This window comes from Manduca sexta, chromosome 4, assembly GCF_014839805.1.
Source record: "Manduca sexta isolate Smith_Timp_Sample1 chromosome 4, JHU_Msex_v1.0, whole genome shotgun sequence".
Lineage (NCBI taxonomy): Eukaryota > Metazoa > Arthropoda > Insecta > Lepidoptera > Sphingidae > Manduca > Manduca sexta.
In genome coordinates, this window is record NC_051118.1 from 380,571 (window position 1) to 394,145 (window position 13,575).

General features: G+C 36.0%; 1 long non-coding RNA gene across 2 annotated transcripts; it reads left to right on the forward strand.

Annotated features, from left to right (window-relative positions):
• Positions 1-4,712: 4,712 nt before the first annotated feature.
• Positions 4,713-11,262, forward strand: LOC115445889. Of its 2 annotated transcripts, none has more exons than XR_005112775.1 (5): positions 4,713-4,940; positions 5,904-6,147; positions 7,222-9,467; positions 10,223-10,374; positions 10,843-11,262. It is a non-coding gene; the product is annotated as an uncharacterized LOC115445889 (long non-coding RNA). The 2 variants fall into 2 exon arrangements; XR_003938866.2 differs by having other exon boundaries at positions 5,904-6,047.
• Positions 11,263-13,575: the final 2,313 nt, after the last annotated feature.

Here is a 13,575-nt window from a genome sequence, read left to right on the forward strand (position 1 = left end):
TGTCTGCCTGTTGCCAAACAGCAGTTATGTGTTTAGGTTTGAATAATTATGTTGTAATTATGGGGAACTGATGGTCGTGCAGTTGTCGAAAGACTGTGGCATTTAATATTTATAAATATAAAACAAAGTCCCCTTTTCTGTCTGTCTGTATGTTATCGATTAACTCAAAATCTACTGAACGGATTTTTATAAAATTTTATATGGAGATAGTTGAAGATCTTAGGAAGATTATAGGCTATTTTCTGTCCAGGGATAATATATAGCGGGACTGTTATCCCGGAAAACTATTTGACACTAGCGAATCCGCGAGCAAACGCTAGTGTTCAATAAACATAATACGTACATACCTACACGTAGGTACCTATTTTCTATTCCTCTCAGTATGCCAAATATCGTATTTGACTTGAGCCGGCGGCTACAATCCGTTTTGGATATAAAATTTTGAAAATCACTTAGTGCATGTTTCGATATGGGAATTTGTTATATATGCCTAGTACGTTAAGGATTATTGTTTTTCGTATTTCCGTCTATGTTTGTCTTTAAAAAAGAAATGCTACTTCGCTATGCCTTCCGGCGACCGGCACGTCCTAAAATGTGTCAATGTTTAAGAAATATAATAAAGCAGTACAGTAAATGAGGTACTAAAGTTTCATTTCTAATATTCGCTTTGCCAGTATTTTTCCCGACCTTTCATATTAGCGCCTGTCGTCGTTGTATTAGCAATTACTCAAAGAACAATCAGAAAAGCAATAAAATCAGGCAGGCGCTTAAATACTTTCATTTCTTCAAAACGTTTTAGTACAAGTTGTAATACCTCATAAACTGTTGAAATATTGTGTTACATATCTGCTTACGCCTGAAAAGGGAAAAGGCGTAATGATAAGTCTTAAACAAATAGATATAAAGAGAAAAAAGGATTTTTGTTTTTTTTAACAAAAAACTATAAAACTATTTTACCGATTTTGAAAATTGTTTCACTAATCCAAAGTTAAGTACATGACTCTTGAACTCTTGCCATAAGCTATTCTTTATTCCGCAAGAAAACACTAGTATAATATAATTATGCATTTATAACAACGTGACCTCTTTTTCCCAACTACCTTGGTTTAAACAATTTCATAACATAATTCTGCACAAAACTGAATGTATTTCCAAAACATAATTGCATTTATAATCGAGCATAAATAGTTTAAAAAACTATTGTTTTGATGATGTTAGTGCTACATATAGCTTGCTTTAATCTTCTAAATATGTGTTTGGTGCAAGACATAAGAGTATTGTTTTTTATTCACCGTGTCGTTTGTGAGATGTGGAGTGGGAAGTCCCGTGTTTATAATCCATTTCGGGCAATAGGACGACCTTTTTTAAATACATTTGTCAAAAATGTATTTCATCCAAAATCTATCGGAAAAAAAATCAATATGCACGCAATAATAAATAGGTTATAAACCTTTGAAATTCGGTGGAAAGGGAAACTGTCAAATTACAGTAATATCAAAATGCGACGTCACCCAGTACTACCGGTCATAACGCTGCGCGAGAAAAGGACAACGCGATAACCCCACCACGTCTCCACTATTACACACAATATTTAAAAAAAATATTAACTGCTTTATTTGTCAACCAATTTTGATACTGATTTCCCGGATATTTTTTCATATTATTTTGTGTTACATATAATATATTTTATGTTTTTAGTGCTTTTTAAAGATGGTCTAATTTTTGTGTTAATAAGAACTAGACTTGATTGCGTAGTTACTAATTAAAAGTAGGTGACAAAACAGAATAGCATTATTCGTGAAATGAAACAGCACTTTACTAAAATGTACATTTAAAAATTTAATAACCATTTCCAAATCTTATACCTTAAGCCACGCAACACCGTCGCCTCTGGGATCAGTCCCCTCAAACTTGGTGCCTCTGATAAATTATATATAAATTAATTTAACTTGGGTGTGGGGCTCTGTTTTTACATTATCCATTACAACGGCTCGCTGGAGAAATCAGTAGTTACTGCCAATAACTACCGTGTTGTGCATAGACCGTCTCTTTACAAGACAATAGTGGCATACGGTGGCATTTTTCTGCCAGGGAACCTACATAACTTGTAGATACTTAAAAAAAAACTAAAAAGTTAAAAATAAATAAAATAATATGCTTTATTCATCACGGAGGCGAACATAGTTGCACTTATGATAAGTCAAGGTACATGAGAATATTTAATTATTACTTAATTAAATTAGCTTACATAAACAAAGACAATTTATATTGAAAATAAAATAAATGAAAAAAAAGTAAACAAAGAAGCCGGCTCGGGCTGGCGGAAAGAAGAAATAAAATGATGTATTTAATCTTAATAAACATAAAGGGAGAAACACGTCGCGATCCTCACCGTCGAGGACGATGAAAGTCCTAACCTAGCTAACCTACCAGCCTTTCACTAGCTACCTAAGCAATGACTACCCGAAGAAGAAAGGTAAAAAGAAACTCCGGGCTTTATTTATTAAATGATTGTATATATGTACATATAGGCTTTATTGAATTAAGATACATGCCAAATTTCAGCTCAATCGGACAGGAAAGTGGGTGAAATTTAACTTGCAAGATTTGATTACGAACACAGTGACAGGTGAAACTAAATAAAAGCTTGTAATAATATGTATAAATGCGGACTGGATATCGGAATGATAATTTGATTTTACATAAAATACGAAAGGGAAGAAATCGGGTAATACGGATACCTTCGCTACTAGCCTTCACTCTTGCAACTATAAATACAGGGTCATTTTGACATTGCGTTACTAAATGAAACATCATACTCATCTTCACCTTTGCTGACATTGTGCCAAAAATCATCCGAATATTTTCACGAAAAAACCTGGTTTTAGTTTTTCTGATTTTTTTATCAATTTGTATTTTAATGTGAATATGGCGAGTGCGTGGGTGAATTTCTAACTGAAAGTATGATTTTGTCCCTGCAATGAATTCTCTTAGAGTTGCATTAGGGCGCGTAAAATTAAAATTACTTTTTAATAATATTTATTTTGTTCGAAACTTATACTTTTTTATTTTACATCTAAGAGTCGAGTAACTCATTGTAAAGTGTTAATTCTAAGTAGATAAGTATGTAGTTTCATTTAGTAACGCGATATCAAAATGAGCCTGTATAAATCAGGATTTATAGTTTACTTAAGTTAGTATAGGCCGCTCAGTCGCATGTTTCATGTGCAGGAGTTTGGAGGTACACATAATATTCCACAGATTGTTTTATATTTTTAAAATATGCCGCAATTTGTACTGCTGTTGGTTTAGGCCGCGGCCATACGTCTTAATAACATTATCTATAAGCCAAGATCGGTAGCACATTAATACCGAGTGGTGAAGCTCTTCGAGTCACTAAACACTAATGTCTAACCGTAATGAAATTACTCCGATTTTTTTTATACGAGAACGGAAAGTGACCTGCATCTGATGGTAAGTGAACTGGGGTCCGATAGAATGTCGACTGACGAGAGCTGATTACCCGTCCACAGTCGACACAATTATGCCGGCCTTTTGGAACTGGATATACACAGGCTGATCTCGAAACGCGACACACTTACGTGGGCCATTATGGAGGGTTTTTAAAATAGATATAAGTGAATAAATTTACTATCCACTTTTGCCTCGGTAACCTAATATTACGGTGCGACGCTGTGAGGTTCGATTTCTGGGTTGAGTAATATTTATGTATCGTTCCTGGTAAAATTAGGCTCAACTTCTTTCACATAAAATCTAAATATTTTATTCTGCTTACCCTTGAAAAGGGAAAAAGCGTCACGCTATGTTATTAATGTAATATAAGCTATAAAACTACGTGAGAAAATCGAGGGCATAAACTAATGTTCATCTTGAGGTTTCGAAGTAAATTAGCTCACTTAAAATTAATTAACGTTGTGTGTTAGCGTTACGCAAATCATGTTATATAAGCTCTGCCGAGCTTCCTGTGTACATATGATGAATTTATGAGACAAATATATGATATTACTGCTTCGGTGGCGTAGTTGTACTGCATGCGCGGTACGATAGCGCTCTGAGGTCCTGGGTTCCAATCCCTATCTGGCCCCAACTCCGCTTACCTGGTACTGGGAGCACTTCGCACTTAATATTACGCAATGATATGCAGTTAGGACTGCAGAGAGACTTAAGGTCTGTCTGTGTGCTATATTGTTCCACGGGGAGCGCTCTGAGGAAATGTTTAAGATGGTACCATCGCACCACTCCTCACCGCAGTAGAGTTTCTACCACCTAGAGATGTACTGTTCCCGAACGCAACGGTTCCAGCGTTTTTTTTACCACGAACGTGTTTTCTGGTGGTTTACTTGTAGGCCTCTCATATGTGAGAGTCCGACTGGGTAGGTACCACCGCAATGTCTATTTCTGCCGCCAAGCAGCAGTGCGTAGTCACTGTTGTGTTCCGGTTTGAAAGACATTGCAGCCAGTGTAACTACTGGACATAATGAGACAACTCATAATTAAGGCGACTTTGAATACTGAGACATCCAGAACATTACACACATAGTTATTTCCCGCGGGGCGCGAAATGATGACAAAGTTAAAAATATAGGTGAGTGGGGGCGGCATTATCCACATTTTGCTCCGCCTCCAAAAAATTCAAGATCCGGGACTATACTGGCATAATAAAAAAAAAAATATTATCTAAACCGAGTACCTTTCGACACGTATCAAATGACATTGTTAACCGTACAGCTGATGCCTATAATCGCATTTTGCGTGGGTAGTGTTGTGGAATCCATGTCATCATACTGTGTATAACTGTGGTGCGAGTTCTGCGCACGCGCCGGTTTTAGTTACCGATCTATGTCAATTAGCGTTGTGCACAAAGGTCCTATAGTATTTGGCACAAGTTTATTTATTGTATTGGCTTTGACGATATGGCGGTAAGTTTTGTTTTGTTAAAAGTCACGTTGTTATGTCTAATTTTTTGGTAGCTAAATGTTTGTATAATACTATAATTAGGTCACTTGTTCTCGATTACAGTAAACCTCTATACAGGGTCATTTTGAACTTGCGTTACTAAATGAATTCACATGCTTATCTTCTGGAAAATAAAACTTTACAATAACTTACTCCAACCGTAGACATCAATAAATAAAAGTGTAATTCTTTAAATCAAAACTAAAAAAAATTTTTTTCACTTAAGGACACACATTATGCATTTATCCTCGAAGGGGTATGCAGAGGCGCAACCAGGACACCCACTTTTTGTCAAATGTGTTCAGTCCCATGATGTGATAGGGGGCGAGCCTATCGCCATATCGGGCACAAATTCCAGACTCAGGGCTGATACCGAGCAGAAAAACCCAAATATTACTTTGCCCGACACTGGTTAGATTTAACGATCAATAAGCTAGGGCCTCTAATACTTTGTAGTGTTCCTTCCTGTTCCTACAATTGAATGCGTCAGACGTATTTCAAATATTATTTTGGCTCGATAAAACACAGCTTGTATAGCAAGATAAGCGCGCAAGACTGATTATTGACATCCTGTGATGAAAAATATAATGCGTATAGAAATAAATACTGACGTAAAGCTGTACTAAAATTATAACTAATATACTTAAATGCTATATAAACTTCAGTTATGTTCGTCTAACAAAAAAAAAACACATTGCAGCCAGTGTAACTGGATATAATAAGACTTAACATCTCATGTCGCAGTATGGCAAGCGCGGTGAAATACCAAACAATGTAATTCAAGCTATTGGATGGTGTTTCTAGTGTTTAAGGGCGGTCGTATCGCTCACCATCAGGCGAGCGGTAAGCTCGTCTCGTCATTCAAAGCAATAAGAAAAATCCTAATAAGCATTTTAGAAAACGAAAAGTTATATATTTGTTTTCAGTCACCAAACTCTGATAAGAAACCTCCTCGCTACAGCTGCAAATACTGGTGCAACGATTGCTGTAGAAGTTGGACAACATTCAAATTAGAACCAGAGAAAATTAATAAATGTGATAACTGCAAGAACAAGGCGCCTGTGACCGAGGTACCTGATAGACAATATTAAATAAGGAACAAAATGCATCACGCCTCTATCAGTGAATGGGTAGCCAGCGATGCAAATAATAGAGGCTGAGTCCATCGATGTATGAAAATTTCAGATTTTAGGTTGATATTCGGCAGAAAATTATATATGAATAAAGTCAGTTATGGATGCCCGTGCCCAGCAATGGGACATTACATAATACAGGGCTGATATGTATATGCAAATAGTTAAATGCCCCAAAAATGTTCGCGACTTTGATACGTTGGTAATTTTGTTTATTACTTTAATGTTGAACTTATGGAAATTCGGGTCTTTCTTACTTCATGTCGTAAAATTTTTAAAAGCTAATTATTCGACCCTGGTCTACCTTTTTGGACTTTTTTTTAACTCTTTCGTCGATTTCCCATTTATACAAGGCCAAGGTAAGATTTTGGGGTCAGAAGACCTTGGCCGCGACCCCCAATTTAATCGGAGCCTAAAATCTTCAGAAGCAGTACCGCTATAGGCTCATTTTGACATTGCGTTACTAAATTAAACCACATACTCGTCTTCACATTTGCTGACATTGAGCCAAAAATCATCCGTTAATAACGAATATTTTCACCAAAATCATGGTTTTAGTTTTCATATTTTGATCATTTTGTAGTTTAATGCAAATATGGTGTGTTGGTGATTGTATTTTTGACTGAAAGTATGATGTCGTTGCGACAAATTCTCTTAGAGTAAGTAGTAGTGGTGGCATAGGGCGCGTAAAATTAAAATTACTTTTTATTAATATTTATTTTGTTTGAATCTTACACTTTTTTATTTTACATCTACGGCTCAAGTAACTTATTGTAATTTGTAAAGTATTATTTGCAAGTAGATAGGTATGAGGTCTCATTTAGTAACGCAGTGTCAAAATTATCCTGTATAGTATCGATCTTAATATTAATGTCTTGTAGATCTGGATTTTCGATGTACAAATGGCCGATTCCTAAGCAATCCTGCCATGGGATTTATAGAGACAGTGAACTAATCAGAAAAAACTTTTGACATGCTCCCAGATGATATTTTAATTTTTCTTACCAATAACGAGTTGTGACGGTTAGGATTCGTTTATTAGAAACGATTGGTAGGACTTCGAACACGAGTACTTCATTTAATTCTATACATTATTTATTTTCTATTACAGGTTAATAATACAAAAAGAAATCGTAAATCACTGAATCTTAACTGCATCCTTCAGTAAAATAAAAGCAACAGTCAGAGGCAAAATACTATTGTAATGCTGTCAACTGGTTACTACGGACTACAGTCTAAAATTAAATTATTTTGCGCATTTTATCCCGGTTTTTATATTATAATTTCCTCCCGACGTTTCGAAGACTTTGCAGCCCAGGTCACGGGGCGGACTGAACTGTTGGTCATCCGAAAAGTCTAAATTACAATATCTACCTACATTTTACTATTATATTTTTAAAAAAAATTAGCTGTTGCCGTTCCGATTTACGCAGAATGAGTTCATTTTCTTGAAGCCTGGCAGCCAGTATTTTGGGTACCGATTTAAGTAAGTGTAGAACTGGATCCCAGGGTTATGCAAGCTTCCAACCATCTCTGATGAAATTCGGATGTATCTTAAATTTTAACAGTCTCGCGAATGATTCGAGACAGGAATCGATGTTCTTTGGCAAGGATTTGTGGCTTGTCTAGTCACAGATAATGATTGCGGACTACAGTCTATTCCCGTCAAGAAAGTATTGAGCTATTACTAATCATCAGCCTAGCAAGGTTTATTTTATAGAAGATTAAGAAAAAAAAATATATTATATTTGGAAACAATTTTAAAAAATTAGTTAGGACATTAGGTATGAAAAGCAAAAAAAGAAATGGATCCACCTTTATGCAACGCTAATTTTGTGTTGAACCCATAAAGGATTTATTTAGCAAATAGAAAGGAAGTAGAAGGAAGAAACATATAAAACGCGGTAAACAAACAAAGGGGTAAAAAGAAAATCAAACTTAGACCTATTTATACCTAACCTCTCCTAACTGTCCCCCAGGACCCTGCAGTGGCTAAGCGGGGGATTCCAGTATCCCATTCGCGCGTTTCTCCCGGCGTCGACTGCGGGGTACTGATACCAAAAAAAAAACTCTCAAAATGCCTAGTAATGACACTGGCTACAATGTCCTTCAAATTCCTTCACAACAAAATGTAATACAACTTTGTTTACACAGTCTTGCTTGGCGGCAGAATTAGACGTTGCGGTGGTACCTACCCAGCCGGACTCTCATATACTGTAACGGTCTACCTTAGACTGAAAATAGAAAAATATGATAATGCTCTACGAAATATTTTATTTCAAGTTATTCCCCGCCCATAGAGGTGACGCAGTGAATAGAAGCTAATCGATTCCCTATTCGATTCGATTTAACATAGCTAGCGAAAATTAGGTACGTAGCAGGGCTTGCACCTCTGCCTACCCCCGAAAAGGATAATTGGCGTGATGAAAATGAAATGCTCCTAGCCGAATTTTCGACCACGGCGGCCAATTTCAACAGAAATCAGCCAGGTACACAGGATCTATTATAGTGCACAAGTGTGTGCGCAATACACAAGCACTCTCTGTTCCTTCACTCTCATAGTCCGGTGAGACAGCAATCCGTTATGAGCGGAGAGAGATCAGGCGTAGGACCAACGGCTTTACGTGCTTTCCGAGGCACGGGGGTATGACACCAACTTCCTGACTCCGAGCTGCGACTGAGTAATGTTGTTAAGATAGAAAATCCAGTCACAATTATTTCACCCGACCCAGGATTCGAACCAATGATCTCGGCGCAGTAGACGTACTCGTACTGTGTATAATTATAACTACACCATCGAGGCAGTCAACAACATTTTCACTTATTCCCCGACCATAGACTTAACCTAGTGGATAGAAAATTAATCGATTTACCATTCGAATAGAGATCTAATGTGGCTATGGAATAAATATGTACGACTTGCATCTCTACCTATACCTGTAAAGGTACAAAGTCATTGTTACGTGCTGCTATCCTAGCCGATGACATCGGGCGTTTCCGGAAGTATTCGGCTGCGCGGGCAGGCTGGCAGAAGGGATGTGTCACGCGGCGACTATTATATCATTCTCTCTGGTTGCACGTAGTCAAAATAAATATTTTTTGCTAATATAATGTTTAATACTGTAAAAAGAGCGTTTAAAATTATAGTCTCAATTCAATAATTTTTTTATTTAACACTGAATTCGTGACATTTTCTAGTAATTCCCCGTCCATAAAGTTTTCTGAATAACCTTTCGCATCACTACTCAAAGAGATGTTTATATTTATAATGAACAGCGAAATCACTTCAGTCGATCGTCAGTTTGCGACTTGGAACGACCGTTGAATTTGAGTGCGGACAAAGTTCATTTAATATTTGTAAGTACTATATTTAGTTAAATTTAAATATCCGACATCAAAAACTAAATTAAAATAATGTTTATTAACATGAAACTTAGGTTTTGGGAGCATTGTTTTCATTTGTATTTTTTAGTTGGTGTTTGACAGTTTTTTTTATTGCTTTGAATGACGAGACGAGCTTGCCGTTCGTGATGGTAAGCGATACAACCGCCCATAAATAGTAGAAACACCATCCAACTCCGTGAATTATAAAGTATTGTTTGATATTCCACTGCGCTCGCCATCCTGAGACATGTTAAATTAAAATATATCCTAACAGTAAATTTTACCATACGCGATTCAAATCCGAGTCAAAGTGTAAGGCTTACAGCACACGTTGTATAATGCCACTGAGGCAGTCAAAATGTGTGAATAAACATATTTCTAAATAACTTAATACTTTCATCATCATCAGCCCTGTATTATATACTGTCCCACTGTTGGACAAGGGCTTCTTCTACTACTGAGAGGGATTAGGCCTTAGTCCACCACGCTGGCCTAGTGCGGATTAGTAGACTTCACACACCCTCGAAATTCCTATAGAGAATTTGTCAGATGTGTAGTTTTCCTTCACCGTTAAAGCGAACGATAATTCACAAAGAATACACGCATAATATTTTAGAAAAGTCAGATGTGTGTGCCTTTTGCTTTTCAAACCTGCGGGCATTCGTCTCGGCAGTCCGTTCCACAACCAACTAGGCTATCGCCGCTTACTACTTAATACTTCATTTCAGTTGAAAATGAGCTCATCGTACACTGGATCAGGTCGTTGCTTCGGCGAGTATCGCTGCAAAAATGCAACCGTATGTGGATGAGCGGGAACTCATGGGTCGGATATGGGCAAGAGTGCACCAACTGCAAGATAATGGTCATGCCACACAAACAGGTATCAGTTTTTTGTCTTCAATTTTGTTAGAATAAGACGAGCTTGCATATTGGACACAAATTTCTTTTATATGTGCTTACTACGTACTAGATTTGGCGTACCGAACATTCACTGTGTTCAATTGATTTGAACTGCAATCCATTCAAACTGACTTTAGAATGGTCAATATTGACAGCTTGTGGTTGTGTAAGGAGTAGCGCTCATGATATAAGAACTCGAGTCTAAGTGTAAACCTGGGTGCGAATAAAAAATATTAGTCAAATAAATAAAATTATTTGTTGTTCAAGTGAATAAATAGGTTATAACAGTGACGTTTTGGTTGCCATTTTGGATCAGATTTTGAACAAATAGTTTATATGGACGTTCATGTCTATAGAATATATGTCTATGGCTGTAGAAACATTTATGTAAAATGTATTTTTCAGAGCTAACCTAAACACCAGTCAGTTATTTATTTTTGTTTTTCAGACCCCATTGGAAAAGCCCGATGGTCTCGACAAGAGTGACTTGGAAAAGCCTCATCCGCAGGAGCTTTGCCAGAAATGCAAAGCTTTGGGAAGGTGCTGTAGGACGGATTATAATTAAAGCTTTTTTTTAATTGATCAAAGTTTTTCGAGTTTGCAAGCGTTAGCTATGTTCCAATTCTATAAATTAAAAATGTAAGCATTTAACAAAGTTTTTGAAACTAATTTTTATTTAACAATCGAGATTTTCTTGGACGGCACTCCACTTACCATCAGGTGTAGAGGGGTCACTTTGCCGTCTGTGTACCCATCCTTTTCTCGTAGGTAGTAAATACAAAATAATAGTTAATTCTTATAAGTGTGCACACTGTACAACCCTCTTAAGAATCATGTAATAATTTGATGTTAAAATAATCCAATGGCATATCTACCTATATTAAATAACCTTTGGAAATTCTTATTAAAATTGTGATATTAATAAATAATAAGGAAAAAGAACATATAAGATAATTTTTGTAAAATTTATCATATGCAATTATATTCATAATGCTAAAATTATTGTTTCGATGAGTCACCGTGAAGTGTGAGGTCACGTGCTCGATTTGTATCAAGAAAATTCTGGGATCCTATATAAGGGGCCGTTCAAGTATTATGTAAGGCAATTTGCGGGGGAGGGGGGGTCTTGTAAAACGTTACGATGCGTTACAGGGGCGGGAGGGGACTTTCGTACAGAGCGTATATATAACACTGTTTTTTTTTTTATTTTAAAACAATAACACAGGTATTGTAGCGACTTTCCGGTATTTTGCGTAAAATAATTGTGAGCATTAGAAAAAAAAATAACTTTAGAGTTACATAACTTTTGGAAGGGGGGGGGGGGGGGTGTTGAGTTCAAAAATCTTCAAAAATTGCGTTACGTAATACTTGAACGGCCTTTAATATGGTTAGGCATGGGTTTTGCGTCTGAAAATCCAACGTTCAAATAATTGAGTATAATGATTTCTTATGTTTACGCGAATGTTAGGCATTGAAGTAAAACTATTTTGAGGTTTTTATCGCGGTTTTTGTATCATAATTTTCTCCCGGTGCGTCTGCCCCATAACCACGAAGGCAGCAATGGAAGCAGTCTTAGAAACGTCGGGAAAAAATGTGATACAAAAGCCGCGATGAAATCCACAAAAAAAAGTTTTATTTCAATAACCGAGTGTGACAAACACTTGTATTTTGTAGGCTAACCTCCTTATTCATAGACGTTATTTATCTAAGGACGGAGCATTGCTGTTATAACAAGTCTGTTTCTCAGCTTTGTTTATTGGACAGCCAATTAGATTCAAGTTGTATCTCAATATTAACCAATCACAACGGTCCTATATCTACGCACTGCGAAGGCTGCCATGCCGTCAGCACTGAGAAACATACTTGTTATCACAGCTTTACTCCGTCCTTAGATAAATAATGTTTATGAATAATAATACACGTATTCTTTAATATACCATTAACTTTAACCTAGTGATTATTCATATTTACTGTTTAATAAATACTTTGTATGTGCCAAAGCAATTCTTTTGAAAATAAAAATTATTTAATAAAGATGTTATATTTATATATATTTGTTTTATTAATATTTTAAGTATTACTATGTGTGTTCCCGCTACAAAGTGCTATACAACACTACAGTGACTCATAGCTCCGTTTGTAGGTTAATATCATCGAATTAAAAATTGCAAAATTAATTCATAATTTTGCAAATTACCGGGACAAAAGTAGTCTATGTGTTAATCGAAGACATGGTCTACCCGAGTGTAAAATTTCATTCAAATGTGTTTAGCTTTTTCTGCGTTTATTTCGAACAAACATTCAAACATTTTAATCTTTTGCTTTGACATATTAGTTAGATTATATTGCTGAAAGTAGGTATCAGTAATAAATAGACTTAATGATTAGTAGAATATTGGTAATGTAAGGAACATAATTAGATTTTTATATTAAAAGTTTAATCGTCAAATAATAAGGTTTCACAATTAATGTTTAATTATAAATAGATTTAGATTTATATATAAGAGAGTTGTTTTGTACGTTCGTTTATAAAAACCTCAAAAACTACTTAACTTTACTATGAGATTAGCGTGTATGAAGACATATTTCAATACTAAAATATTACCCAATTTTTCATTGATTTCATAATTCTTCGATAAAAGCGGCAATAGCTTAGTTGGGTGTGGAATGGACTGCTAAGACGAATGTCCGCAGGTTCAAATCCCAAGGGCACACACCTCTGACATTTCTAAAATTATGTGTATGTTCTTTGTGAATTATCGCTTGCTTTAACGGTAGAAACCTGCGTACATGAGCAGCTCTTAATAGGAATTTTGGGGGTGTGTGAAGTCTACCAAACCGCACTAGGCCAGCGTGGTGGACTAAGGCCTAATCCCTCTCAGTAGTAGAGGAGGCCCGTGTCCAACAGTGGGACAGTATATAATACAGGGCTGATATTAATATTATTATATTATGCGTCAATCCAAACCTTGACTATTGGAAACACAAAAAAAGGAATCAGTCAAGCCGGTCGAGTCCTTGTCAAGCGATGCCCATACACATTGGCAATTGAATTTTCTTTATATAAACCGTGATTTTTTAGTCGTTTTGGAACCGAAAATTTCAAATTCTGCGTCAATAATAGAGTTTAAAAAATACCAATGTAATATTTTTTTTTTTATAAATATGAAAATTAATGTTT